Below are 12012 nucleotides of genomic sequence, written 5' to 3'. Positions count from 1 at the left end.
CAACATAGAGTAGCCTGGTTCAAAATGGTCTGAAAACAGAAAGAAGAAACATAGTGAACAGATGAAAGCATAGGGAAGAAAAGAAAAGAACAAACAATTAAATATGTTGTTTCTGATGAATTACAACCACTTGCTTACACCTTTCATATTTCAAGTATTTGTCAATGTGAGAGATGCTTACACTGCAACTTTGAAACAGAAACTTTACTCCTGGATTGCTAGCCTGCTCAAAACGCTCATGGGCTTTGGACATGTATTCCATCCTGCTACAATAATGATTGGGACTTAGCAAACATTGTAGATTAAGTCTGGGAACATAGACGAGATACTTCCTGGAGGGACACAGAATTATCCTGCTAAATTTCCTTGATATTGTCTACATTACGAACAATTCTCACTTACTGTTTGTCATCTAATGATCAAATGCAAGTTTCAAGTCGAGGAACTAATGTCATTTTCATTGCAAATTATCCCTCAAAGCCTTCACTAGCACTATAAGGGAGAAGCGAACGCTACAGTACATCCCTATGTCAGTGGAAATGATATCACCAACCACAACTGAATTTTTGATGGTTTTAGGTTCTAATCTCACAAGAGCCTAAAATGTCAATTCTTATGTGACGGAGCTACAGCGGTTCTGCTTGCTGACTGTGGCAAATAATTCATGTTAAAACCATCCACCTGACATGAAAAACCTGTTATTCAACTTCATTTCTTCGATAACACTCACCCCCTACACAGCACAGATATTCAAGCTTCCTACCTTCCCACTTCTACCAAACTGCCACAAACCTTTGCACCAACATCCTCCTTCCTGGCACATTTTGCCCATAGTAGTGCATTACATACTTAGTATTCCTCACGTAATATGCTGCGAGGATACTGGTTACAACATTGTTCTTACTGCTTGGTGTACACACTGTTTATAGAAAATATTTCATGCTGAAGGTGAAACTATTTTAAGTAATCTGATGTTTGTCAATGTGAGGTTATAAACATCCACTGCAGATCATAGGCATGATCCATCACAATCACCTGGGCTGACGCTGGGTAGTGTAAGGTGGACTTAGGATGATGGGGCAGAAATTGTTCTTATCAGGATGGGCAGCCACGAGCTCATAATGGAAACGTTTTGCCGAGGTTTTGCTGTTACTGGCAGGTTATAAAATGTATTATATCACATCTTTTTAGAGCTAGTCAGCAATGAAGATCAGTTCTGTGAGTGAATCTTGGTCAGGCATGAATATTTTGCTTGGTTAATATTGGACCTCAATCCACATCCAGAACAAAACAGTTCATCATATCATTTAAATGAGAAATAAATGCATGGCTACCTGTTCATTAATAACTTTCATTTATAATGTCACTCTATGTTAGGTAACTAGTACAATGAGTGGTTTTTGAACTGCACACAGATCAATGTGCCATCATGAAGATGTTGAAATTACTAGTGACTCACTGTCGACAGTGAGGTTTTCATACAGCACTTGACGATTTTAATCACGTGAATGATGGTTAATAGCTGGTTGAAAATATATTAGGGGAAAAGATTTCAAAACTTACTGATGTGTTAGAATATTATGAAAATAAAAGTTGTTACTTACCATATAGCGGAGATGCTGGGCCACAGATAGGCAATAGGCACAACAAAAATACTGTCACAAATTCACAAATAAGGCTTTCAGTCAGCAAGGCCTTTGTCAAATATAGACGACGACGACAACAACAACAACAACAACACCACACACACACACACACACACACACACACAGATGACTGCAGTCTCTGGCAACTGAAGCCACACTGCAAGCAGCAGCACTAGTGCATGATGGGAGTGGCGACTGGGCAGGGAGGGGGAGGGATAGTATGGTAAGGGTGGCGGAAAGTAAAGTTCTGCTGGTTAGATGGTAAGCAGGGGAGAGAGGGGTGGGGGGTAAAAGTCGAAAAAGAGAAAAGTAAACAGACTAGATGTGATGGTGGAATGACGACTGAGTAGTGCTGGAATGGGAACAGGGAAGGGGCTGGATGGGTGAGGACTGTGACTTACGAAGGTTGAGGCCAGGAGGTACAGGAACGTAGGGTGGATTGCAGGAGAAGTTCCGACCTATGCAATTCAGAAAAGCTGGCATTGGTGAGAAGGATTCATATGGCACAGGCTGTGAAGCAGTCACTGAAATGAAGGATGTCAAGTTTGGCAGTGTTCTCAGTAACAGGCTGGTCCACTTGTTTTTGGCCCCGGTTATCAGTGGCCATTCATGCGGGTGGACAGCTTTTTGGTTGGCTTGCCCACATAGAGTACAGCTCAGTGGTTGCTGCTTAGCTTGTAGATCACATGACCGGTTTCATAGGTAGCCCTGCTTTTGATGGGATAGGTGATGTCTGTGACCAGACTGGAGTAGGTGGTGGTGGGAGGATGTATGGGGCAGGTTGTGCTTCTAGGTCCATGACAGGGACATGAGCCATGAGGTAAGGAGTTGTGTAAGGATGGACGAGTATATTGTGTAGGTTTGGTGTACTGCGGAATACTACTGTGGGAAGGATAGTGGGAAGGCCATTTCTCAATTCAGGGCACGACGAGAGGTAGTCAAAACTCTGGCAGAGAATGTAATTCAGTTGCTGCAGTCCTGGGTGGTACTGAGTTATGAGGGGGATGCTCCTCTGTGGCTGGACGGCGGGACACTGGAAGATGGTGGGAGACTGGAAAGATAAGGCATGGAAGATTTGTTTTTGTAGAAGGTTGGAAGGTATAATTACAGTCTGTGAAGAGTTCAGTGAGAGCCCCGGTATATTTTGAGAGGGAGGAGAAGTGATGGCCACAGGTGGCTAGGCTGTATGGAAGGGACTTCTTGGTATGGAACGGGTGGCAGCTGTCAAAGTGGAGGTATTACTGGTGGTTAACAGGCTTTATATGTCCTGCCCACTATCCTTCCCACCCCTCTGACAGTAGTATTCTGCCATCGCTGAACATACACAATATACTCGTCCATCCTTACACAGCCCCTGCTTCAAACCCCTTACCTTGTGGCTCATATTCCTGTAATAGACCAGATGCAACACCTGTCCCCTACATCCTCCCACCATCACCTACTAAAGCCCAGTCACAATTATCACCTATCCCATCAAAGGCAAGGCTACCTGTGAAATCAGTTATGTGATCTACAAGCTAAGTTGCAACGACTGTGCTGCATTCTATGTGGGCATGACGACCAACAAGCTGTCTGTCTGCATGAAAGTCCACTGACGAACTGTGGCCAAGATACAAGTGGACCACCCTGTAGCTGAGCACACTCCCAAACATGACATCCTTCATTTTAAGGACTGCTTCACAGCATGTGCCATATGGATCCTTCCCATCAACATCAGCTTTTCTGAATTGCACAGGTGGGAACTTTCCCTGCAATACATCCTACATTCCTGTAACCCCCCTGGCCTCAACCTCCATTAATCACTGTCCTTACCCATGCAGCCCCTTCCCTGTTTCAACTGAAGCACTACACAACTGTCATTCCACCATCACACCCAGTCTGGTTACTTCTCTCCTTTTCCACTATTTCCCCTCCCACCCCCTCTCCCCTGCCCACCATCTAACCAGCCAACCCTACCATACTATCCCCCCCCCCCCCAAAAAATCTCCTACTTACCCATACCCAGTCATCACTCCCATCACACACTGGTGCTGCTGCTCACAGTGTGGTTTCAGTTGCCTGAGAAGGCAGTCATGTATGTGAGTCACGTTTGAGTGTGTGTGTGTGTGTGTGTGTGTGTGTGTGTGTGTGTCATGTATTGTTGACTGTTGACGAAGGCCTTAGTGGACGAAAGCCTTTTTGTTGTGCCTATCTGTGACTCTGCATCTCTACTATATGGTGACTTGCAACTTTCCTTTTCGTAAAACTGTTTCATTCCATCCTGGATTTTCCACTGTTTGATGTGTTAGAATTACAGTCACTATTTGTGTCAACACCAGTGAGAATTGTAAAACATTACAAATGTCACTTCTTGTAACAAATTTGATTTTATAAGTGCTAAGAACTGTCTCAGGTATTTCCTGATGACTGTAGTATCATAGTATTAATTTATATCTGGAGTTATCATCATACAGAGCAGTATTTTCTAGTCGTCACTAATGGTAACGATTTTGTACAGTCAAATGACTGTACCAGAACAAGATTAGAGGACCCACATGGCAATTACGTTATGTGGGCTCCACGCAAATCATGCAAAGCGCAATTTGGATCTTCAGATACTTTTGAGCATGGGAGGACATAGGGGGAAGCAATATATTGGTCAACCCTGCTAGGAACTAGTTCAAATTTAAATGTGTGTTAAATCTTATGGGACTTAGCTGCTAAGGTCATCAATCCCTAAGCACTACTTAACCTAAATTATCCTACGGACAAACATACACACACCCATGCCCGAGGGAGGACTCGAACCTCCGCCGGGACCAGTCGCACAGTCCATGACTGCAGCAACTTAGACTGCTCAGCTAATCCTGCATGGTAGGAACTAGTGCTCTTGGCGTTTTAACAGTATATCACACTGTGATCTTTCACAGTGTGTGCCAATGGAGTTGGCTGAGCATCTCCATGACACTTTCATGGTTAGTACTAACTGAAATTGTAATGAAACACACTATTCTTCTCTGAATATTCTCTGTTTCGTCTGCCAATCCTATGATATGGATCCCAGACTGCGGAGTCAAATGTGGGTTTTCTAAGGCAAGTCTATAGTGGATGGTTTATATTTCCTGGCAATTTTTCCATTCTTATTCGGGCACCTGGCTTACTTGCAATTAATTTTATGTGGTCATTCTACATTAACTCACTCTGTATGCATACTCCAGATATTTTGTGGATGCGACTGCTTCCAACGACTGTTCTGCAATTGTGAATCATACAATAACTGGCATTTCTGCCTATTTATGTACTATGTGTTATATTTGTTCATGCTGAGGGTCAACTGACAATCCCTGCGCCGACCATTGATCCTCTTCAGGTCCTTCCTGCATTTCCGAACTTTCTAATGATGAGACTTTTCTGAACACAGCAGTATCACCCAGAAAAAGCCTCATGAAATTCCTGACACAATCCACTAGGTCATTTATACGTATTGTGAAAAGTAAACAGTCCCATAACTCTCCATTGGGGTATCCCCTAACTTACTTTTGCTTCTGCAGATTTCTCTCCATTCAGAATGACATGCTGTGTTCTGCTTGCTAGGAAGTCTTCAATACTATCATCCAGCTGGTCTGACATTACATACACTAATTTTCTTCATTATGTGGCAGTGCTGAACTGCGATGAATGTCTTCCAGAAGTCAAGCTACACCGTATCAATGCGAGCACCAATACCTATTATTACCTGGGTCTTGCGAACAAACAGAGCAAGCCGGGTGTGATACGATCATTGTTTATTGAACTCTTGTTAATTCCTACATAGCAGATTTTCAGTCTCCAAAAACATAATACGTAGCATAAAACACATTCCAAAATTCTGTACGTCTGTTCGACGACCTTTCTTGAAAACTGGAATGACCTACACGTTTTTCCAAATACAGGGTGTACATAGTCCGGGAACACTTTCAATTATTTACTGTACAAGAACCAAACACTGTACAGATATCAAACATATGTTATTTTGAAGAGAAACCCCGAAAGTTTTTTCTCATGTAAACCGCCACAGCGTAGTTTGGTAATTTGTTGATAGTCAGCGATAGCTGCAGAGTTCAGGTGCGGAGCGAGCTTTCTGTGTGGTGGAGTTTGACAAAAACAAGTGTGCTACAGCTATTCAATGGATGTTTAGTACAAAGTACAGTAAGAAGCCACCAACAAGGAAGGCCATTTACCACTGGCACAACAAATTTGTTACGACAGGTTGCTTGTGCCCAGCAAAGAGAAGCGGATGTCTCAGTGTGAGTGAAGTGAATGTGGAGCGCATCCAAGAGACATTCAAAAGGAGTCCAAAGAAATTGGTGCGTCACGCATCTCGTGAACTCGAAATGGCTCCAATGGGACTGTGGAAAGTCCTGCGACAGAAGCTGTCTATGAAACCATTCAAATAGTGCAGAAGCTCAATGATGGCGACAAAGACAAGTGTTTTGAGTTTTGTTCGCAGTTGCAACAACTGAATGAGGATGGGGATAGCATTGCTGATCACTTGATTTTTAACGACGAAGCCATTTTTCACACTAATGGGAAAGTGAAGAGGCATAATTGTCGAATCTGGGGTACAAAGTATCCATACGAATGTGTTAAATTTGAGAGTGATTCCCAAAAAGGTAAATGATTTTTTGTGCCTTGTCACGTCAAAAACTGTACAGGCCATTCTTCTTCACTGAGAGCTCTTTCACTGGATATTCCTACTTGGACATGCCGCAGCAATGGCTGATACCTCAAATGCGATTGGACTCTCCGTTCATCTTTCAGCAGGATGGGGCCCCACCCAACTTTCATCGTGAAGTTTGTGGGTACCTGAACATGGAGCTGCCGCATCGATGGATCGGCCGTGCTACAGAAGCGGACAGCTGTTTCATGAAATGGCCTCCCCAACCAACAGATCTACTCTGTGCTACTTTTTTCTGTGGGGACACATTGAAGATCTAGTGTATGTACTGCTGCTACCATGTGATGTAGCAGAGCTCCAGGAGAGAGTACGAGAAGGGACTGCCACAGTTGACGATGCCATGCTGGGATGGGTATGGCAACAATTTGATTACCGTTTTGACATTTGCCGGGTCACTCATGGTTTGCATATTGTATGTTTGTAAAAAAAAACTTTCAGCGTTTCTCTTCAAAATGCTGTACATAAGGCATTTGTACAATGTTTAGTTCTTGTGCAATAAACAATTGAAAGTGTTCCCAGACTTTATGTACACCCTGTATTATGAATGCTTTCCTCTTCTAATGATCTATGGTGCACTGCTACCAGGAAAGGAGCAGGTTCTTTTGCATACTCTATGTAAATCTTGTTGGTATCCTGCAAGTTTCGATGGCCTTTCTTGCGCTGAGCAATTTCAGTTGCTTTTCTAGCCCACAGCCACTTACTTTCGATATTTGTCATTTTGATGTTCATGTGATGATTTAAAGAAGGAAATACAGTTTTGAAAACAACTTTTAGTTTTCAACCTTCTCTGTGCCATCCACCCTTACAATGTCATTATTGTCACATAGTGTCTGGATTGATGGCTCTGATCAGCTTTACTGATTTAGCAAGACTAAAACTTCTTCGGATTTTCTGTCAAATCAGTAAATAGAATTAACTTTTAAAGTCATTGAAAGCTTCACACATGACAGTAATGCTAATTTTGGCTTCATTCAGGTTTTATTTCATCTGTAAGGATTTGCCTACATTTAAATTAGCAGTGAAGCACTCCTTGCGTTGTAAGCAGCTTTGTACCATGGCGGGTCTTTCCTGACCCTCAGAGCTTTGCTCAATACACACCTGTCTAAAGCATAGTGTACAATATTCTTGAACATTGTCCATTGAAGCTCAACACTGTCAGGGCTGGAGATGAAATTTTCATGCTGACGACTCAGGTAATCAGAAATTTGTTTCTTGTCATTCTTCTTAAGCCGAAATATCTTCCCACCTTTATCATACTCATGTTTCTAGCTGTTTTCAGTGATGCTGTAATGGTCTTATGATCACCAATTCCCTGTTCTATGCTGAGTCGTCAAGTTAATTTTGGCTTCATTCAGGTTTTATTTCATCTGTAAGGATTTGCCTACATTTAAATTAGCAGTGAAGCACTCCTTGCGTTGTAAGCAGCTTTGTACCATGGCGGGTCTTTCCTGACCCTCAGAGCTTTGCTCAATACACACCTGTCTAAAGCATAGTGTACAATATTCTTGAACATTGTCCATTGATGCTCAACACTGTCAGGGCTGGAGATGAAATTTTCATGCTGACGACTCAGGTAATCAGAAATTTGTTTCTTGTCATTCTTCTTAAGCCAAAATATCTTCCCACCTTTATCATACTCATGTTTCTAGCTGTTTTCAGTGATGCTGTAATGGTCTTATGATCACCAATTCCCTGTTCTATGCTGAGTCGTCAAGTTCTGGCCTAGTGGTGACCAGGAGATCTAATACGTCATTTTCATGAGTCAGTTCTCTGATTTGCTGCTGTAGAAATGTTCCACCCTTATTGTTACTGAGGCAGGGGGTCTACAAAAGCATCCAGTGACTTCTCCTTTGAAGGCATTACCTACAAACAAATCCACAGTACGGCTATGGGCACCCGCATGGCACCATCCTATGCTAACCTATTCATGGGCCATCTAGAGTAATCCTTCCTAAAAACCCAGAATCCCAAACCCCTCACCTGGTTCAGATTCATTGATGACATCTTTGCTATCTGGATTGAAGGTGAGGACACCTTATTCACATTCCTCCAGAACCTCAACAACTTCTCCCCCATTTGCTTCACCTGGTCCTACTCAACCCAACAAGCCACCTGCCTAGATGTTGACCTCCGCCTCAGAAATGGCTACATCAGTACCTCCATCCATATCAATCCTACTACCCACCAGCAATACCTCCACTTCGACAGCTGCCACCCATTTCATACCACGAAGTCCCTTCCATACAGCGTAGCCACCCGTGGTCATCGCATCTGCAGTGATGAGCAGTCCCTCTCTAAATATACCGAGGGTCTCACTGAAGCCTTCACTGACCATAATTATCCTCCCATCCTTGTACAAAAACAAATCTCCTGTGCCTTATCTTTCCAGTCTCCCACTACCTCCCAAAGTCCCACAGTCCGGCCACAGAGGAGCATTCCCGTCATAACTCAGTACCATCCGGGACTGGAGCAACTGAATTACATTCTCCACCAGGGTTTCAATTAACTCTCATTGTGCCCTCAAATGAGAAATGTCCTACCCACTATCCTTCCCACCCCTCCTACCATGGTATTCCACTGTCCACCAAATGTACACAATATACTAGTCCATCCTCACATAACCCCTGTCCCAAATTCCTTACCTCATGGCTCATACCCCTGTAATAGACCTAGATGCATGACCTGTCCCATACATCCTCCTACCATCACCTACTCCAGTCCGGTCACTAATATTACGTATCACGTCAAAGGCAAGGCTACCTGTGAAACTAGTCATGTGATCTACAAGCTAAGCTGCAACCACTCTGCTACACTTTATGTAGGCATGACAACCAACAAGCTGTCTGTCTGCATGAATGGCCATCGACAAACTGTGGCCAAAAAACAAGTGGACCACCCTGTAGCTGAACATGCTGCCAAACATGATACCCCTCAATGACTGCTACACATCCTGTGCCATATGGATCCTTCCCACCAACACCAGCTTTTCTGAATTGCGCAGGTGGGAACTTTCCCTGCAATACATCCTACGTTCCCGTAACCCTCCTGGCCTCAACCTTCATTAGTCACTGTCCTCACCTATCGAGCCTCCTCCCTGTTTCCATTCCAGCACTACACAGCCATCATTTCACCACCACACCCAGTCTTTTAATTTCTTTTATTTTTATTTCTCTCCTTTCCGCTACTTACTCCCTCCTCCCTTCTCTCCTACCCTCCGTCTAAACTGCAACACTTTACTGTCCGCCACTCCCTCCCCCTCCCCGCCCCAGCCTCCTCCTTACCCCAACCCAGTCGCCACTCCCATCATGCACTGGTGTTGCTGCTCGCAGTGTAATTTCAGCTCTCTGAGGCTGCAGATGTGTGTGCAAGTTGCACTTCCGTGAGTTTGTGTGTCTACTGCTGACACAGGCCTTAATGGCCGAAAGCTATGATTGTGTGAATCTTTTTATTGTGCCTATCGCAGCTCAGCATCTCAGCTATATGGTGAGTAGCAACTTTCCTTCTCTCATATTGTTACACTCCATTGTCAATCATAAATGTGACAACAGAACTTGTGTACACACTGCCATGTATCTCAATGGATCACTTCGTGACAAGAATAATTATCGATATCTCGTATGCCGGCAGGACTGGCATACTTCAGAGTGACACCCTTCAAACACTCAACAGACATCATGAGACACAAACTTTGAAGATTTATCTTGTAGTGGTTGTTTGCAGCCACAAATCCCAGCTGATGTCCACTATCTCCAATTATGATTCATAGGTACCCTCAGGAGGATAGAACAGTACTGAATACTACGGTCTTGATGAGATATATTGATCTGGACAGCTTGCAGCCATTCCACGTAATAAATTTGGTCCCTAGGCAGCAGTTATGAAAACAGATCAATCTGTGCAGAATTGTGTTGCGAGTAGAATGTGGACATGGGAACACCTGGAATGGAAGCAGGATTAATGTATAGGGTTCTCTTCACTGATTAGAGCAGGATTTTTCTGAAACCTGATAATCATCACAGAAGAAGGTAGAGATGGCCAGGTATCATAGTGCATTTCAAACATGCAGTCCCAAAGATTCTGGAGAGAGAGAGGTCATTATGAGTTGAGTTCCCATCACGCATAGATACTGTTTCTTTCTCATGACTATCAATTCTAATTTGAAAGCTGTGCAGTACTGGAACAGGACCCTCCAACCTATTATCCAACCCTAAAGTTAATATTTGATGACATGTTTATCTTTCAAGTCTATAAGGCATTAGCACATCATCCTTAGTCCATGAACACGTTCCTCCAGGATGCAGGAATCAACTGCAGTACTCCCACCATGAATCTGATTGAGCATGCTTGGGACTGAAACTTAGCAGCATGATGTCACAGGAATTCTCATTACAGATCGGATGACCTCAGGATGGCTACTGTCAAAGAATGGGGCAAGTTTTAGCAGCAATGTATTGACCATCTTGTTTGAAGACATGCATCTGGTGCAAAATTAAGAACTCGCTAATAGCATATGTGAAAGAAATCTGGTTGGGAATACTGATGAAGGAGAGACTAATGTACAAGGGCTGTCTGAAAAGTTCTTGATCTGATACCGAAAATGATGATTTCTGCTTTCAAAGAAGTCTTATTTTTCAACACAATCTTCTCTAATACAAATAAATTTCAGCCAGCTGTGTTCCAATGTCATTATCCACTCTCTAGAGGACTCCCCCTGAAGTGCTGCAAAGAACCCATCTACAGCCTCAGTGGCTTCTTGATTTGACAAAAGTGCTGACCAGCAATGAATTTCTTAAGTTTTGAGAGTAAATGGAAGTCCGAGGGAGCCAAATCTAGGGTGGGTGTTCCAGCACTTCATAGTGCAAATCGTTCAATTTTCCCACTGCCAAGTCATTTTTGTGGGCAGGTGCATTGTCCTGATGAAAGATGTTTTTTTCCTTCTTTAAGCAACGTCAGTTTTCACAAATGCTTGCCTCCAGTTTTGTTAGAAGTTGAGATAGTGCTCTCCAGTTACAGTTTCATCTTTTTCTATATAGTCAGTCAGCAAAATTCATTTTGCATCTCAAAACATCAATACCATTATCTTTCCTCGACTTCTTTCGAGCTGAAGAATCAGCTTCTGTATACTATATAGATTACTGTTTGGATTTGGGTGTGTAGTGGTGAATCAAATATTGCATCCACTGTCACAGATCGATGAAAAAAATCACTTCTATTTTCCCTAAAATGCACCAAGCACTTATTGGAAAGTGTCACGCAAATGTTTTTGTGATCGGCAGTAAGCTCACGTGGCACCAATCTCGAACAAAGCTTTCTTATGTCAATTCTGGTGCAAGACATTGCAACACATACCTTTGATATCCATACAGCATTTGCAAATTTTATGCATCTTTGTATCCAATTTTCCAAAATCATGTAATGCATTTCTTCAATGATTTCCGGTGTGCTCACACTTTTTAGCTGTACATTAAATGGATAACCTTGGATGCATTCATGGTCAAGTTTAAAATTGGCCGCCCATTTTCTTCATGGTGGAAAATGAAAGTGAAGAGGTGTCATACACATTTAAAATTAGTAAATGAAGTTTGTATGGCATTAAATCTTATTTTACAGAGAATTTAATCACTGTACAATACTTGATTTCCTGTCTCCAATGTCACGCACACTACAACT

The 12012-nt window shown here is 42.8% G+C and overlaps 1 protein-coding gene across 3 annotated transcripts in view; it reads right to left on the bottom strand.

The window, feature by feature from the left end:
- LOC126182260 (calcium homeostasis endoplasmic reticulum protein) overlaps positions 1–12012 on the bottom strand; it is a 306481-nt gene that overhangs the window by 134342 nt on the left and 160127 nt on the right. The window lies entirely within an intron of this gene.

Source organism: Schistocerca cancellata, chromosome 1 (genome assembly GCF_023864275.1).
Source record: "Schistocerca cancellata isolate TAMUIC-IGC-003103 chromosome 1, iqSchCanc2.1, whole genome shotgun sequence".
Taxonomy (NCBI): Eukaryota; Metazoa; Arthropoda; class Insecta; order Orthoptera; family Acrididae; genus Schistocerca; species Schistocerca cancellata.
The sequence above is the reverse complement of the archived record's forward strand: the minus strand, read 5'-3'. Positions and strand labels throughout refer to the sequence as shown.